Source organism: Bombus affinis, chromosome 4 (genome assembly GCF_024516045.1).
Source record: "Bombus affinis isolate iyBomAffi1 chromosome 4, iyBomAffi1.2, whole genome shotgun sequence".
Taxonomy (NCBI): Eukaryota; Metazoa; Arthropoda; class Insecta; order Hymenoptera; family Apidae; genus Bombus; species Bombus affinis.
The window spans coordinates 3,633,806-3,649,527 of NC_066347.1; the positions used below are offsets into that span (position 1 = coordinate 3,633,806).

The 15,722-nt window shown below is 33.8% G+C and overlaps 1 protein-coding gene across 3 annotated transcripts in view; it reads right to left on the bottom strand.

Annotated features, from left to right (window-relative positions):
- The window catches only part of LOC126915778 (gamma-aminobutyric acid receptor alpha-like), a 102,304-nt gene that overhangs the window by 76,378 nt on the left and 10,204 nt on the right, over positions 1-15,722 (bottom strand). The gene's annotated exons all lie outside the window — the stretch shown is intronic.

A 15,722-nucleotide genomic window follows, 5' to 3' on the forward strand; every position in this document is an offset into this window, starting at 1 on the left:
AACATTAAGGACGATTAAACAGAAAAAGATTACAATAAATGATACACGCAAAAGATATCGCGAAGGACAATTGAATGAAAAGGGACTAGTTTAGTTTAACGACACACCACAAGGAACGTCAAGAATCAAACGTTAAGAACGATTAAACAAAAAAAAAGATCACAATAAATGATACACAGCGGAGAACAATTAAAACACATTAGGGATTGATGCAGGTTTCACCTGCACCACCTTCACTATCAAGAGAAAGATTAGAAAGGAAGAGGAAATAGCCGAAAGGACTTCCAACTTCAATGAATCCTTTGAGCTGGATGCTCGTCGAGCGTGTATTAAATCGGATAAAATCGCGAGATGTGATCATAAAGGTAAAAGGTATTTCGTAGGCAGCGCTCCTACGTATAGGACCTGTACAGGTTCTCGTTTTCACCACGTTTCCAGATCAGCCACGTGTTCTTCCCAGGTATCGGAAGATCGAGCCGGCCCGTGAAAGCACGATAAAAGATGGATGATGGGAAAGAAGGATGCCAGGGAAACAGCGAGTTAAACGGAGAAACTCCGCATGAAGGGTGCTCCAAGATGGCATCGTCAGCGATATTCAGGAATCTTCTTTGTCCCACCTTCGCCCCTTTGTGTCTGTCTCGCTTCCTCTTCCAACCTGCCTACACTTTGACTTCGACCTCCGTCGCAGATACCCTCTTTTCGCCTTATACCCTCGATAACCTATATTCGGCGTTGCAACCGCGGAACCTCAAGGAAAGAATTTCCCTCTTAACCTGTATACACGCTAACGCCAAGCCCGTTGATTTTCATCGACGGTGGAATGAACCCGGAAATTCCCGAGGAATCATAAAAGGATACCCCGTCCTTTTTATACCGCGCCACCGACGAGAACGACTCTCTTTAAGACAATCGAACCATTTCGATGATGAAATTTACCAAGTCTTTGTTGGGTGAAAGAGGCGGGGAGCAGGGTTTGGGGGAGAATGGAAGCTATTTGAAGGACGTGGATAGGGAAGAGAGCGGAGGAGATAGATTGGTTTTGATAGGTTCGATTGGTATTATGTGGCGAACGTGTGCTTATATAGATCAGTCAGATAGTTATAGAAATTAATAATTGCGTAATTATTCATTTTAATTGAATATCCACGGTATGATGAGTTGATGCATTGTTGTTTTGAGTTACGATAGAGTAATAGTAGTATTTGGACGAACCGGGCGACGGTTTTATGTCAGTTGGACGAGTCGGTAATTGGTACATCAACTGTCGAGTATGCGGATTAAATTTTCAACTAAATTTGAATGATACAGCGGAGTGTGAAAGATAAATTCAAGAGATAAGTAGTATAAAGAACGCCACGATTTTAGAAGAATAATTTTGATAAGAACAATTAACTTGTTAATGGATGTAATTAATGCGCGTATGTGTATGTCTAGAATATGCGAACGTTATCAACGTGGTAATGAAAATTTAGTACAAAATTATTATACACAAATAAGTAGTTCAAGCTTTCTTTTATCCGCCGCTGTATATATTCATTCACATCTCAAACACGGAACGTTATTTTATCAGGAACAAACAAATATTCACGCATGTGAAAGAAGAGAAGGAAAAGTCTACTTTGACATTCCGAAATGATGTCTATGAACAGCTTCTTCATTTGTATTCCACGAAACGAGATAAAACGTCGGTGTCTCGAATGAAATTAATCAGTACTCGATCCAGAAGCGGCGGAATGTTGAACGGAAGGTGGGATATACTCGAGATCGTGGAAAAGCATCGAAAGTACTCTGTGAAAGTTCTTAGGTAAAGAGGCTTCAGTCGAGCAAGCTCGCGTCCAGCTCACACTATCTCTCTTCATCGTCCTTCTTTTTTCCTATTTCCTTCTCTTTTCATCTCTACAAGTCGGACCTACATCTACTTGTTACGGGCATTGCTGATTTTTTGCAAAAAGAATGCAAAGAAAAAGAAACAGAAGTTTTAGGCGCTTTTAAGATCTCATAACAGGAAGCCGGCTTGCTTCTTTCTTTTTTTTCTGAGAAAGTTAAATTATACACTGGCAATCTGAAACGGGAGTCAAGAACAATCTTCAGGGAGATTTCCTCTGCAAAAGGAGATCAACCCTTTATAGGAGAAGAGCTAATGATCATACCATTTTTGTTTTTATATTTACAGTCTTTATGAATCGTTCCAATTAACTCTTTTATTCTACCTTCACTAAAATGTTTATTAATTTTTTTATCGATTTTCCTAATTATCTTTGTCAGTTTCTAATATCACATATTTCTTTATTTTTTAACGCCTGATACTTCGTTGAAAAAGGTGAAGCATTTAGATAGATTAGATTAGATTTAGATAGATTGTGTATCATAATAGTAGGCATAGATCGTTATTGTCATAATCGTAAATAATGTTGTTAATTGTTCATTTATCTGTTATTTGATGATTGTTTATTACAAGTAGCTGGATTCGTTACGAAGCAGTGCTGGGATATTTAATTCATAGATTTAACGTCTATGCGTTTCATCGCCATACTAACATATCTTAACTTACATACATGTAACATCAAATATTTGAATTCGATACTTCCACTTGAGCATCGTACAAAAAAGATGAGCAAAGACACCGATCCGCGTTCTAAAATTCTTCTTCGAAAACGTTCAATTTTGCCTCAGAGTATTCTCCCGAGATCCACTAAATCTCCGCTGCAGAAAGCTCCGTGTCCGAGATACGCGGAAAAAAGCGACGTTTCTTGCGCTTTTTCGTCGTTCTTTTGTAATCCCATCGATCCGAGATTTCCAGCGAAATTACAGAAAATAATACACTGTCAAGATATTCAACTGCAGGTACATTCTTGAAGATTAAGAGAAGCAGAATTGGCCAACCGAACATCAAATTCTTCCCCCTTCTATTCTTTTCCCGTTGTATTGTTCGACAGAGAAAGTAGTTGGTCCGATCGATACGAAGCTTTAACGAGCTTCTCACAATCAAGGATAAACTTATACCTCGATTTACCGTAATCTGTCAAGAGGGACTCCACAATTTTCTCAACTCTTCTAGTCATAATTGGAATGACTGCTATCGTGATACAGTGGTCGCACAAAGTATTTGCACATCGATGTATCGTAACATTTACATAGATACTGATCGATCAGGACCAAGTATATCAAATCGTAAATTTTAAATCACTTAATGCTAATTTTATGCGACTATGAAAATTCGAGTGAAAATTCTGTGAAAATGAAATATAGAATACAATGAAAAAATATCTCACTAGAGAATAAAGGTATATGCGAATATAAAAGTTATTTAGATTTATCAGCTTCTAGAAACTCGATAGAACGTATTTAGAATTATCACGAGCTATTTATGTACATTAATTTCCAAATAAAAAAGATACATTGGAAATTTGATATTTTGATATTCAATTGCAACGCGTATACGTATTGCGTTGTACATTCATTCTAGCGTGTTGAACTGTTTATGTTAGAAGCACCCGATAGGAGGAGGGAAGAACAATCGTAACGTAGTCTGTCATCGTTTAACGATTGTTGGAGCAATTAACATGTACAAACACAATCAACGAGCACGAAAACATGTGTACTCAAAGTATTTGGAAGCCTGATATTTGAACAGTATCGTTGTATACTCGACAAACAAATTAATTTTATAGACACACGAAACTGTTGTTCACTTTTTATTTGAACGCTGCATACCTGATTTTAATTTTATGTCTTTTCGCGGAAATTGTATTAATGGAAATTATATTTTTCGGGTTGTATGAAAGATTGAAAGGCGATAAGTGAGCAAAGAATCATTAAATAAAGAAGAAAAGAATTTGAAATGGGAAGTCAAAATTTGCCTCACTTACAAGACAAGAAAAAGGTAGATACGAATAGGCACGGAGCCGAGTTTCATTTGCAATATTCCATGTTTGCTTGGCCCACGATGCTCACGAAAATCTTCTACTTTCCTGAGAACCCTGAATTCGGGGTCGCCTCATCGTCTGGCGAAATGAATTTGCGAACATTCGTCGCGCAAACACAGCGCAGCAAAAAATCATCTCGGTGAGATTTACTTTTCAAGCTTTCCAATAAAATACCGCAAAATGCCTTCACCTTGGCAAATAAGTAATTAACGTAACGAAGATAAAAACAAACCAACGAAAGAATCATTCCCAACAGGGATAACGAAGATTCAGGAAGAAATGCAGCAAGTTAGAGAATGTACGAATATTTTTCACCTGTCGTTTAATTACTTGAACTTTCTGTTCTTCTCCTTGGTATATTTTTGAAACTGAAATTCGTATTATAAAGCATCGTTTTTAATCAATATTCTGCTTTAAAGTTTCCCGTGAATAATATGATACACCGGCGCTTTGCGCGAAAAGTTTCCTATTGAATTGACTTCTGGACTTTCGAATATACCGAAATTACTTTCGCGAGTAAGTTCTGCCACGAGAAACACCTTGAGACCAAAATCGTATGTTTCGACTAACAGTATAATGGAATTTTGAACAGCACGGTCTGTCAATATCGAATACAGAAGCAACCTTGAGGAAATAAACGTTAAGGGAGACAAAGAATTATTACAAGTTTATAAATAAAAAAAGGATGTAACTGATCAACCCCGTCCTTTGTCAATTTTTCAAGTTTATTACATAAATACACGATCGGTATCCGATTCTTAGAAAACATTGATTATCCACCGCCATGAGTTGGTTTGTTAAAAGAAGATAATAACGAATTGCAAGATAGGTTTGAAAATAATGTTTACGATATATCATCACTTATCTTACTTTTCAATTTCAAAAATTGAGCAACGTGGCTTCTGAACGACGTAACTTATATACTCAAATTCTTGTCCACGTTTTTTAAAACATCCTATACACTGTTTGACTCTCTCTACTTTGGTCAAGGTAAAAGAAATATTAAAATAAATCACCCTATACATCTGATTTAATAATCGATCCTGACATTATAGAGAAATTTATACTTAATGTTTCATCCAAAAATGTACGTCGTTGTGAACTACTGCAAGTTGAACACGGTCGTACATTCTACGGTTATTTTGAAGCTAGCTACTTCAATCGCATGATACTACATGCCTTTAGCATGCATAGCTTTTTCCTGCAACATCTCGCTTAAACACACACCAACGATTCCTTATATCGTTTTAGATCTTGTCTACCTCATGGTTTTTGTTCTTATTTTATTATAGCCAGTAATTCTTGGTATTTCAGTTATTTCTTATTTTATTATAGCTAGTAATTCTTGGTATTTCAGTTATATTTAAGTACTTAGTTATTTTTTGTCAACTTACTAGCCAGAATTATCGTTACAATTAGCTGTTAAGTTTCCAATAATTATAATTATTAATCCATTACTTACTTACTTGCGCACCTCTCCCCCTTCGTATTACTAATGGATTACTCACAATATAATATAATATTACGATATAATGAATAAAACAGAATAATGTAAGAAAAGGATATAAAACGAAGAATAATATAATAACGAAATAAAATAAAATGTACCTAAATCTACATCCTCTACTCGATAATTTAATTTAATTTAAAAATAGCGTATATAATATCATTGCTTTTACTTTTTCATTTATGGAATTGATCGATATAACTTTTGAAGTATACGTATCTCCCGAAGATAATTATTTCGTTCGTAGAAATGTTCTGTCACCGAATAATATATTATCTTCAAAATTCTACTTTATTCCCATTGGCTTCTAATTTTTTGAAATAAATTTAATCGCGCTTTCATACGAACAGGTATGTAAAAGATCTCAGATCGAAAAATATGTCTGTTGATTCTCAAACTCCTCTCGATTTTTCGTTCATATTTCTCCCGTTTTCCGCTGTTTATCTCGCAGATGTTCATCGATCTGCTGGCACAGCCTCGATCGTAAGTCAAGAATGCAGTCTAGCGAAATGGAGATAAACCAGTGACGATTGATCGCGAACGCTTTCAAGGGTTCTCGATATCGTCCTTGACACCTGGTCCTTTGTCTTCTATTCTGCCTATGCTTTCGCTTATAACCGAGCAACAGAACTTCCTTAAGATTCTTTTTTAAAGCGATCTTCGTTGTGCGCCAAATTTATCACGCCACTTGTAAATTCAGATTTCGATCTTGAATTATCGACTTATATTTCATTTATTCTATATATACGTCAAAATAGTTCAACAAATATGAAAAAAGAACGAGACACACGACAAAATTATTTATTTCGTTAGCGAATATTGTTGAGAATAAATACGCGACATAAGCGTTTTTATCTTAAAAAGATTTAATAAACTGGCAGTCTTTATGACAATTCGATTAAATTATCGATCAAATGTAATTCTTAAGTTTCTTAAAAAGATAACTGTACATTCTACGTGAGAGAAACTGTTCCTCCGTTTTAGTCCTCGTTCAAGCATCGAGACTTAATAAACGCGTAAAGTAATTTTCTCATTATTTCCTGCTCAATTGACGAGGTTCTGATGGTCTCAATTCGAAGATGTTCTTCCCGGAAGATCCGGAAATTGCATACTACCTTAACGGAGACATGATGGAAAACGTCACTGCGGATAAGACAGAATCCTTTCAAGTTCTTGAAGTCGATTATCGTTCGAGAGTCTTGATCTTGGCAGAATTCCAGAAAACAATCTTACCACGCATAGAAAGATGTCGTAAAATAATTTCTCACGTATAATATATTCAATATTATCCCTTCTAAAAAATCCTCTCTTCGTATCGAATACATTATCATCTGAATAAAAATCTATTCCTAACAGTAGAATTATCCGAATTCTACAACACGAACAAGAGTATTTGTTACTATTGAGGGTTTGAATAATTAATTTATTCCAAACACATTGTGAACTCCAGTACCGAGGAAATATCGAAACTATGGTTGTAAAAGAAATGTCGAGTACAGAAGTTTCGTCTTTTCCCTCATAAGAATCTGATTAACCGAATTCTTAATAGGAATCTACAGAAAACAATATATTTTTCTAATTAAAAAAAAGTTGAGCTTCAAATAATCTTGAAAACGTTCCACATCTAAATTAAATAAATATCTTCTGTTTTATATATATATTATTCCACGAGTTGCTCGAACATAACGTTTGTAATTTCAAGCAGAACTTGCAGCCTCTAACACAGTTTTAAAGCACATGCAAATATTTACCAGAAGTACAAACAAATTAAACGTTATTCCTTATCGCTATACTTTTGCTTGCAAATATTTTCCGAAGAGTTTGCGAAGCTGAACCTTGGTACGAAAAAGCAGGGACTGAAACGAGAAAAGTTTCTTGAAGAGATCTCAACGTAGTGTCCTCGCGCTGTCTACGTTGAGCGAAACCGCTAACGATTCCTTTAAGATTTCGGCTGTATCTATTTTTCAATACCACCTGCTCCCATCTTGGGAATGAATTGATACGAAGGGTAAATGGAAAAGGGACGACCAGGGGTTACGTTTAACAAAGGCTGAACGAAATTCAATTTCAGCTGGAAGTTGGAGCATTCGAGGCTACTTTTTCAAACTCTTTCATACTGATCTCTTTTACCCTTTTGTAATTATTCGTTACATATTACATATTACATGTTTTTAATCTTTTCTTATTAAGGATGGTCGCGCTCCTTCGACTTGAGCGATCATGGCTAAAAAAGAAAAAGAAAATACTAATACTATGTAATATTTTTGACTATCAAGACTGTTCACGACATTTTCTTACAAGTAACCTTCGATGCGAGTCTTACAACTACAACTCATGAGTTTACATATTTATTTTGTACCAAAACGTCTGAACCAAATAATTAAGACAAAAAATATTTTCTTTTTCTTCTTTTATTTCGTCTCGTTGCCCTTTATTTCTTTCAGCTAATTTAGAGCGTCTATGATGTGATTCTTTGATATCAAAGGGATCTTTCAATTCAATTTGTACTTAAGTCTAAACATATAGCAGCTACCCTTATCTTATATGGATGTTACCTGGTTGCACAAGGTGCAAATTATTGGTGTTGTTTGGCATAGCATATTCGTGAGTGATTTTCGTGTGTCTAATTCTAAGCCTTGTCATAGTCGACTTTCCTTTTCTATTTAAGTTGAGAATGGGCGTTTGTTGATAGAATTCTTTTACCAAGTCGTGTTTTCGTTCCTTTCGTCGTGTTCCATTTCTCTTTCTCGATATTGTAGATCGATCCGAGGAGGTCTTCATAAGGGATTGGTTTTTCTATTGCTTTTTTTTCTATTGTTTAATGGACCCATTGTTGCTTCCTTGCTTATAGTGTCCGCTTTTTTGTTTCTAGGTATGTCTTGATGGACCGAGACCCAGGTAAAGTACTATATGTCTATTATTGTTTATGAGATTCGAGCAGGTTTCTCGAATGGACTGTATGATTCTTTTTCTCGTTTATGGCTGTTATTGCATCGACTAACGAAAAATATATTTATTTCCATTAAAAAATTAGAACTGCATTTTATGAAATCAATGTTCCTACTACCGTAGTAACAAATGTACAACACAGTCCCTCTTATTTTTACAATTGACTCGATGCATGTTTAATAAAATTAGAAAAGCGTAAAACAACAGGGACAGAAACTATTAGCGTCGCGAATGATCACCAAACTAAGGAGTTTCGTAATGCAGATGGAGTACATGTCTCCATAACCTACTCTTAATCCTATTTAACTTTGCATGAACCAGAGTGTCGATGTTCGCAAACACCGACAAAGCCGTATCAGAGCTTCCATTTCTTATGAAATTAATTTAGACGCCGCTCGAAACCATCTAAAGGTGCGTTTAGACCAAACGAGCAAGAACATAGTACGCTTAGCGTAAACAGTCATCGATTCTCGAATTCGATTTTGACGAGTAAACAACGAATAAATGCTCGTTTATACTTTAATTTTAATAAAGTAGAAGAACAACAGACATTGGTTCGCTTTGAGGTGGATTATTATACGTGTTAGTTTGTTTAATAAAGAAACGAGTGATAAAATTGTAATAGTCAATGTATATTAAAATCACTGTAAGTACAAGTACAGAGATAGTGTATGATAGTATACAGTTGTCGCTCGCTCAATGCTACTATTCAATTCTCTAATTGTTGAACTATTCAACTCGCTATAATGACTTGCTATAATGACTGTCCTAGAGAGCACGTTCGTCTATTTGTATCGACCGATATTATTATAAAAAGCTCAAATGTAACTCCGGTTGACAATTACAAATAACAGCGATAATATTTTGTCCGGAGTTCATTCACCTTTGAACCTAGCAAAATAAAACAACGTCGGTATTCCAAGGCAGAATAATATGAGTCTCTCTCGATTCAAATCCTCCGTTGAATCATGTGCTGCTACAGTTTGATCTAAACACACCTTAGTGGTGCAACCACGAGCGAGCATTCGCTCAGGAAAGTAAACCTACAGTGACGGATAGAAGAACACGCTATGCATTTTTTACAAGGACTAGAAATTTTTCACAAGTATTCGTTACAATCATCAATTTTACGTTAGATTGCTTTTATTGAATTTAGGTCTAGTTAACAAAATTACATTGTTTTCTATACATCTTATCTTATAAGATTTCTTTTGTTCACCACTGTAATTGTGTAAAAGGGGCAACATTTTTTGCAATTTTGTTGTCAAATTATTCTGACAAAGAAGTCCGAACTCTCAATTAATTGCATCGGCAGTTTATCGTAGCAATGATAGTCCACCGTAATGTAGATAAAACGGATCATTTAAATTAATTTCGATCTTCGTGTGAAAGTCGATTTCAAATTATTCTAATTCTTTAACAAGATGCTACGTTACATATATGCATGTACAATGTATTTTGTGAATTTATTTAGCCAAATGAGAAACAAACTAGAAACAAGATCTTTAGAACACGCGATCACGAAACGGAATCGTCGATAAAGCGATGAAAATCTAGCGCGCATTAAAATTCACTTCACACGACTCTTATTTTTACTCAGGCAGATACTCGAGAAGTTTTCCATGCGTCGTTATCTTCGATCCTTGATCGCTAAATAAATAATGCATTCTGCCTTTTGTATAGCTCATTTACTACTTCTCTCGTGTATTACAGCTTCGCATTATATACCGGGTGTGTTCAGATTTCCTTTCTACTAAAATAATAACTTTTCATTTGCAAAAATCCGCAAAATTTGCAAAAAAAAAAGTAATAATATGATTTAATTCAATGAAATACAATATTTAATAGATATTTTTAAATAATGAATTCTTTACATCAATATAACACACATATCAGTTCTAACAGTAAAACACCATTATTAAAAAACCAAGCTAATGAACGAAAAATGAAAGTATATAAAATTCGTAACCCGGATGTTACTACAAAAACAATAATCTCTTAGTTACAAGGATTATTTTAAATTCATAAGGTCCTTAGATTACAAATTATTCTCGCGTAAATAAAAATTCATGTATGTAATTATTTCCCATGTAAATAAAATAATGATGACATGTAATGTGAATGAACAATATGTAATATATGTAAATAATATAAAATAAATACGCGTACCAAAAATTCGTATAATCGAAATAAACGTGCGTGTCATTCATTCGTTAAGAATTACAAAATCTCCGCTTAATTTATTGCACCCTCTATACCATTCGTCTTCCAACTATAATCCCCCACATTCGACCAAGATAACACGTCCGATTCTCATGACAAAACGATTCTCAGGATGGCATATTTCATAGCTGTAGCACGTGTCGCTCAAAATCAACGCAGCTGTTGCATTTTGAAAATATATCCCGGCCACCTCGTTCAAGGCAGTCACGTACGAATCTTCTGCCAAGATTAAAGCTTTCGATTCCTAATACGAGGACACTCGTAAAGATACGACACCCGAAATATTATATCAATATTCCCATGAAATTTTATATGGGAACATTTCGAGTTTCAACATTCACGCAATTATCAAGATCTCTTATATTATCTGCGATCTTTTATCGCTTTTAACGTCTGTTAGTTCTTCGACGTTCAACACTAAACCTATCAGCGGCGGTCAAATTGACCGCTCTCGAACTTCTACACAAATTTAACTATATTTAAGCTTTATCGTATCGCTTCATAATTTCTGACTTTTCCTAAAACATACATACAATATATTTTTCGGTATTTACTTTTAGTTTGCTCTTTTATTTCCTGAGAAAAATTTGTACTTTGCCTTGCCTACCGTGAGCGGTCATTTTAACCGACCGACAAAATATTTTCGTTATTCTTAAAATAAATACAATCAGTACAAATAAAAGGCTATCTCAAGATCAAATGACAAACAAAATTAGTAATAACAAATAATAATACCTGTTACACCCGTAATCTTATTATAAAAACATAATCTATCCCTCGATCAAGATAGCCACCAGCTGTCAAGACATATCAACTCAGGCCTATGATAATTCTAAGGAACCGCCGTAAAATTTATCATGTTTTACAGTCCATTGTTAAAACATTTTAAAACAATTTAAAACATTTAAACATTAAAACATTAAACATTAAACATTAAACATTAAACATTAAACATAAAACATTTTAAAAGTCGAGAAGTTTCTTAGGGTTATTGCTCATTGCTACAAAACACGGGAAAAGCTTTCCCAACTCCACCCTCGAGTAACCGTTGATGGAGAACGGTCAATACTCATGAATATTTTTGTATAAATATCGCCGTCATAGGCCATATTCTTATTTACTATTGTCCTTTCGACTAGAATACATCTCAGTTTGTTAATCAATTAGTCGACATCTAAACTTGTTATCTCTAAAACTCAGACAGAAAGCATCTCAGAGCGTTTTGTGTAAAGTTGTTATAAAAGGAAAAGTAAAGCATATCAAATTTGACAATAATTTTGTATTTCGTACATGGTATTATTCTGTGATAACTATTTACCCTAGAAATGTCAAGACTTAAAAAAAAAAAAGTTATAAAAAAGAAATTACGGACATAGAAGAAGACTGTTCAGTGTGCGATGAACAAGAAACCTCAGCAACTGAAAACGGCATGGAAACACATGAAAAACTATTTACAATCGAATCAGAGTTGAATATTATAAATAAGTCCAGGGCAAAAAGGAAAGAAATTATCGTTGACAACAAAGGGTGAGACTGATGTAAAGAACCCACGTATCGAAACTGGACCCGATGAGACAGTTTGGAGAGAAATAGATGCAAGTCCCAAACCTGGCAGGACATCAGTCCATAATATTTTTAGGGATATGCTAAACGGCATATTATGGAAGCACAAGTAAAGACGGCATTTTATCTCATCATTGATCACCGTATAAGGGATCATATAATAAAATGTACGGAAGAAGAAGCATTTAGAGTATTGGGGACTAAGAGGGAGCTAGATGCAGCAAAACTAGATGCATTTATTGCTCTGCTATATGCTATATGCTATATAAAAAATTTAGATGTCTCATATTTGTGGAATAAAATTTGGAAACCTGAATTTTTTTTAAAAACAATGAGCAGAAATGACTTTGCTGAAATTACGAGGTTTATACGATTTGATAAGAAAAGCGAAAGAAGCCAACGTTTACGAACCAATAAATTTGCAATAGTATCTACAGTATGGGGCCAATTTACAAAGGATTCACAAAATTGTTATAAACCTGGTGCATACGATAGGAATAGGTATACACGAAGTGTTGGTAGGTTTAGTATTAATCAAATTTATTTATTGGCGACTAATGACGTTAATAGCTGCTACGAAGATTACATTTTATTAATTCTCTAACCCTTATTAACCAGTTATTCTATTTCGTTAACAAATTTATATACTTTCCATAATTAATTATTAAGTTAATTATGTCCACGACTGAATACCTTTTTCCGTTTCAAATATGTACATATTTTATTAGTGTTCGTGCACAATGTATCCTTTGCTTTATTCGATTCAGTGAATTCTGGTTGGAAGAATTTAATATGAAACTAACAGCATTCTAACATAATTAAAAAACTAGAGAGTGAAGTGAGTGCAACGGGATCAGGAAAAATACATGACGTTGAAAAAGCCACGATGACGACATTAAAAAGCACAAACTTGATATCGAATATTGTCTAAAGCAGGTAGATTTCTCTGGCAACAGTAGAAAATCTTAAATATACTAACGCAACGAAATGTTTTCATCTCGATAGAGACGATTTCATAGAAATGGAAACAGTGAACGCTGCTGGCAATGGAGAGGTGCCTTCTGACGCCCAAGCATCTGAGGTATTGGAAAAAGCGTTTCGATAGTTCGAAATACAAAAAGAATATAAATATATGCAATTATTTACGGTGAAAGAATTATAATAAGACTCAGCAACCAAAAAGATATGGGATCCAGAAATATTTAAAGAAACTGCCAGTTAATCTTAATCTACATTTGAAGAAGTGAAATTTTATATGAGAAAAGTGATATTTAATTCAATTCTCCGAACAATTTTGTTTCTTCGTATTATTTCGGATAAGCGAGATTTTACTGTTTATGCTATTTTTATATCGTCCCTTCATATAATGCCTCGTCGTTAATCTTGAGCTCCCCAACCTTAACCTTAGAACTATTACAAGAGCTACAGAATTATTTTCTTGTACAACAAGAAACAAGTGTTACTACGGTATGCAATAATCTGAAAAAATCTATAAAAATATATATATGCAATAATCCAAATTGCTTGAGAAAGGAAATTCCGACAAAAGATTTTACTGCATAAATTACATTAAATCGCTATTCTCAAACTCATTCGACGTCGTAAACTGTTCTAATTTTCTACGACACGCTATATGTAGTAATTAAAAACAGAAACAACACGTAAAACGCCTTTACTGCTGATGACTGACCGCTTTGTTGAACAATAATAACGTAAATAACTATGTAGTCAAGGTACAATAGAGATATTAACCTAACATTGAAATGCTCTGTTCCGTGCAGATTTATGTTCTTTGCCTGAAATTGGTTTGCACTTGCGTAACGAATTATATAGAGTTTTCACCAACAATTGAGCTGTCAGTGATTTGCATGTTTTTCGTCAATGGAATTTGGAAAGTGAAAGGCAATTAAAGGCAACTAACACGATGCAAAATATAAATAACAATTGTTATTTGTTTGTTATAGATCATAAGTAAATTCTACGTTATGAAATTTATAGAATCTATTTAAAATCGTACAGTTATGGAAATATGCAGACATTTCCAAGTTAAAAATCACAATTTTTGATAATACCATAGAAAAAAATTTTTTAATCTTTTTAGGTGATAGCAAAGAAACGAATACAATAGATAACGCTGCAAGATATCTATATTCTCTATATTTATTTTCTTATATTTTTATATTTTTGTTAGAGATATGTAAGGAGTTAAGCTATAATAAGTATCAAATTTATTATTTCATTTTGAATTTAAAAATTCGTAACATCGATCGTTGTGATACAAGTATTCAGATATGTTCTTTGTTTGAAATTCTATTGACCGTGATTCAGAATTTCATATTCGTTCCAGTTGTAAGAAGAAAGTAGGAGTTTGTAATTTTGTTTTATTTTTTCTATGCACTTAGTAGAAGCGCTGTAAAATATGTGGAGTTTGAGACTTTTTGGCCACGAGACAATGTAATTATAAACATTTCCTTCGTATGTAAATGCTTCCTTGACGTGCAAGTAATATCGATTAATTTCTTGTTCAACTTATATAGATTTCTTAGTTGTAGAAAAATTGTACTAATCATCACGATAGTTTAAAAGTATATATTCATGGAATGAAATCCTTGGCGAACAAGAAATTAGATGAAATATTTATCGAATCAATTTAACTATAGAAATAGAGTCAAACTAAATTTATATTTCTGGAAGCAAGCGTCGATTTGGAAATCCATGATTTCGCAGAATGGTATGGAGTAGAAGACAGTATTAACCACACAGTAGCTAAGAACTCCATAACTTTCTCAATCTAGATGAAACGAAAGAGTTTTGCATTATAATCGCCAAATACAGTGGCTGACTTAAATGGAAAAGAACAGGAATCAAGTTACTCAGATAGTTGCAGTTATCCGTTCATAACTTCATATTCTGTCGAATTAATAGTTTGAAATGAATTTTAATGGTTTGAATTAATTGAAAGTTATTCCACGGAGCGTAGAATTTGAAAACGCAAGCCCATTCAGCGAATATGCTTAGTAAGTTTACGCGAAAATAGGAGAAAAAGCGTCTATTATTTTACTCATTTTTTAATCACACGTCGGCAATCGAATAAACACGAAATATGTGCAAAAACTCTGCTTAATTTTATTCTTTCTATTCATTGCACTCTAGCAAACTTTTTTATTTCATTTAGTAATACCGCAAAATCTCTCGCAAACTTATCTGTTATGAAATTGATTTAAATAAACTGCAAATGTTCAAGATGATTTTTTTTTTTTAAAGAATTACGCAATTATGAGCTCTGAGGAAGAATAAATAATTAATTATACGATGAATCTTTCTATCTTGTCACAAAGATGAAAACAAAAATAAAAACAAAATCTCGATAACAAAGTTATATAACAGAGTTTAAAAAAAGAAGAAAGTGGTCCACGAGAAGCAACATTAATATTTATTTTAAGAAATTCGTTAAACCAGAATAATTTTTTTCATATAGTGTATAGTACCACAATGGATTCGATTATTTCCTTTCGAGTCACAATCGTTCATGGACGAAATACAAAAACTGTTCT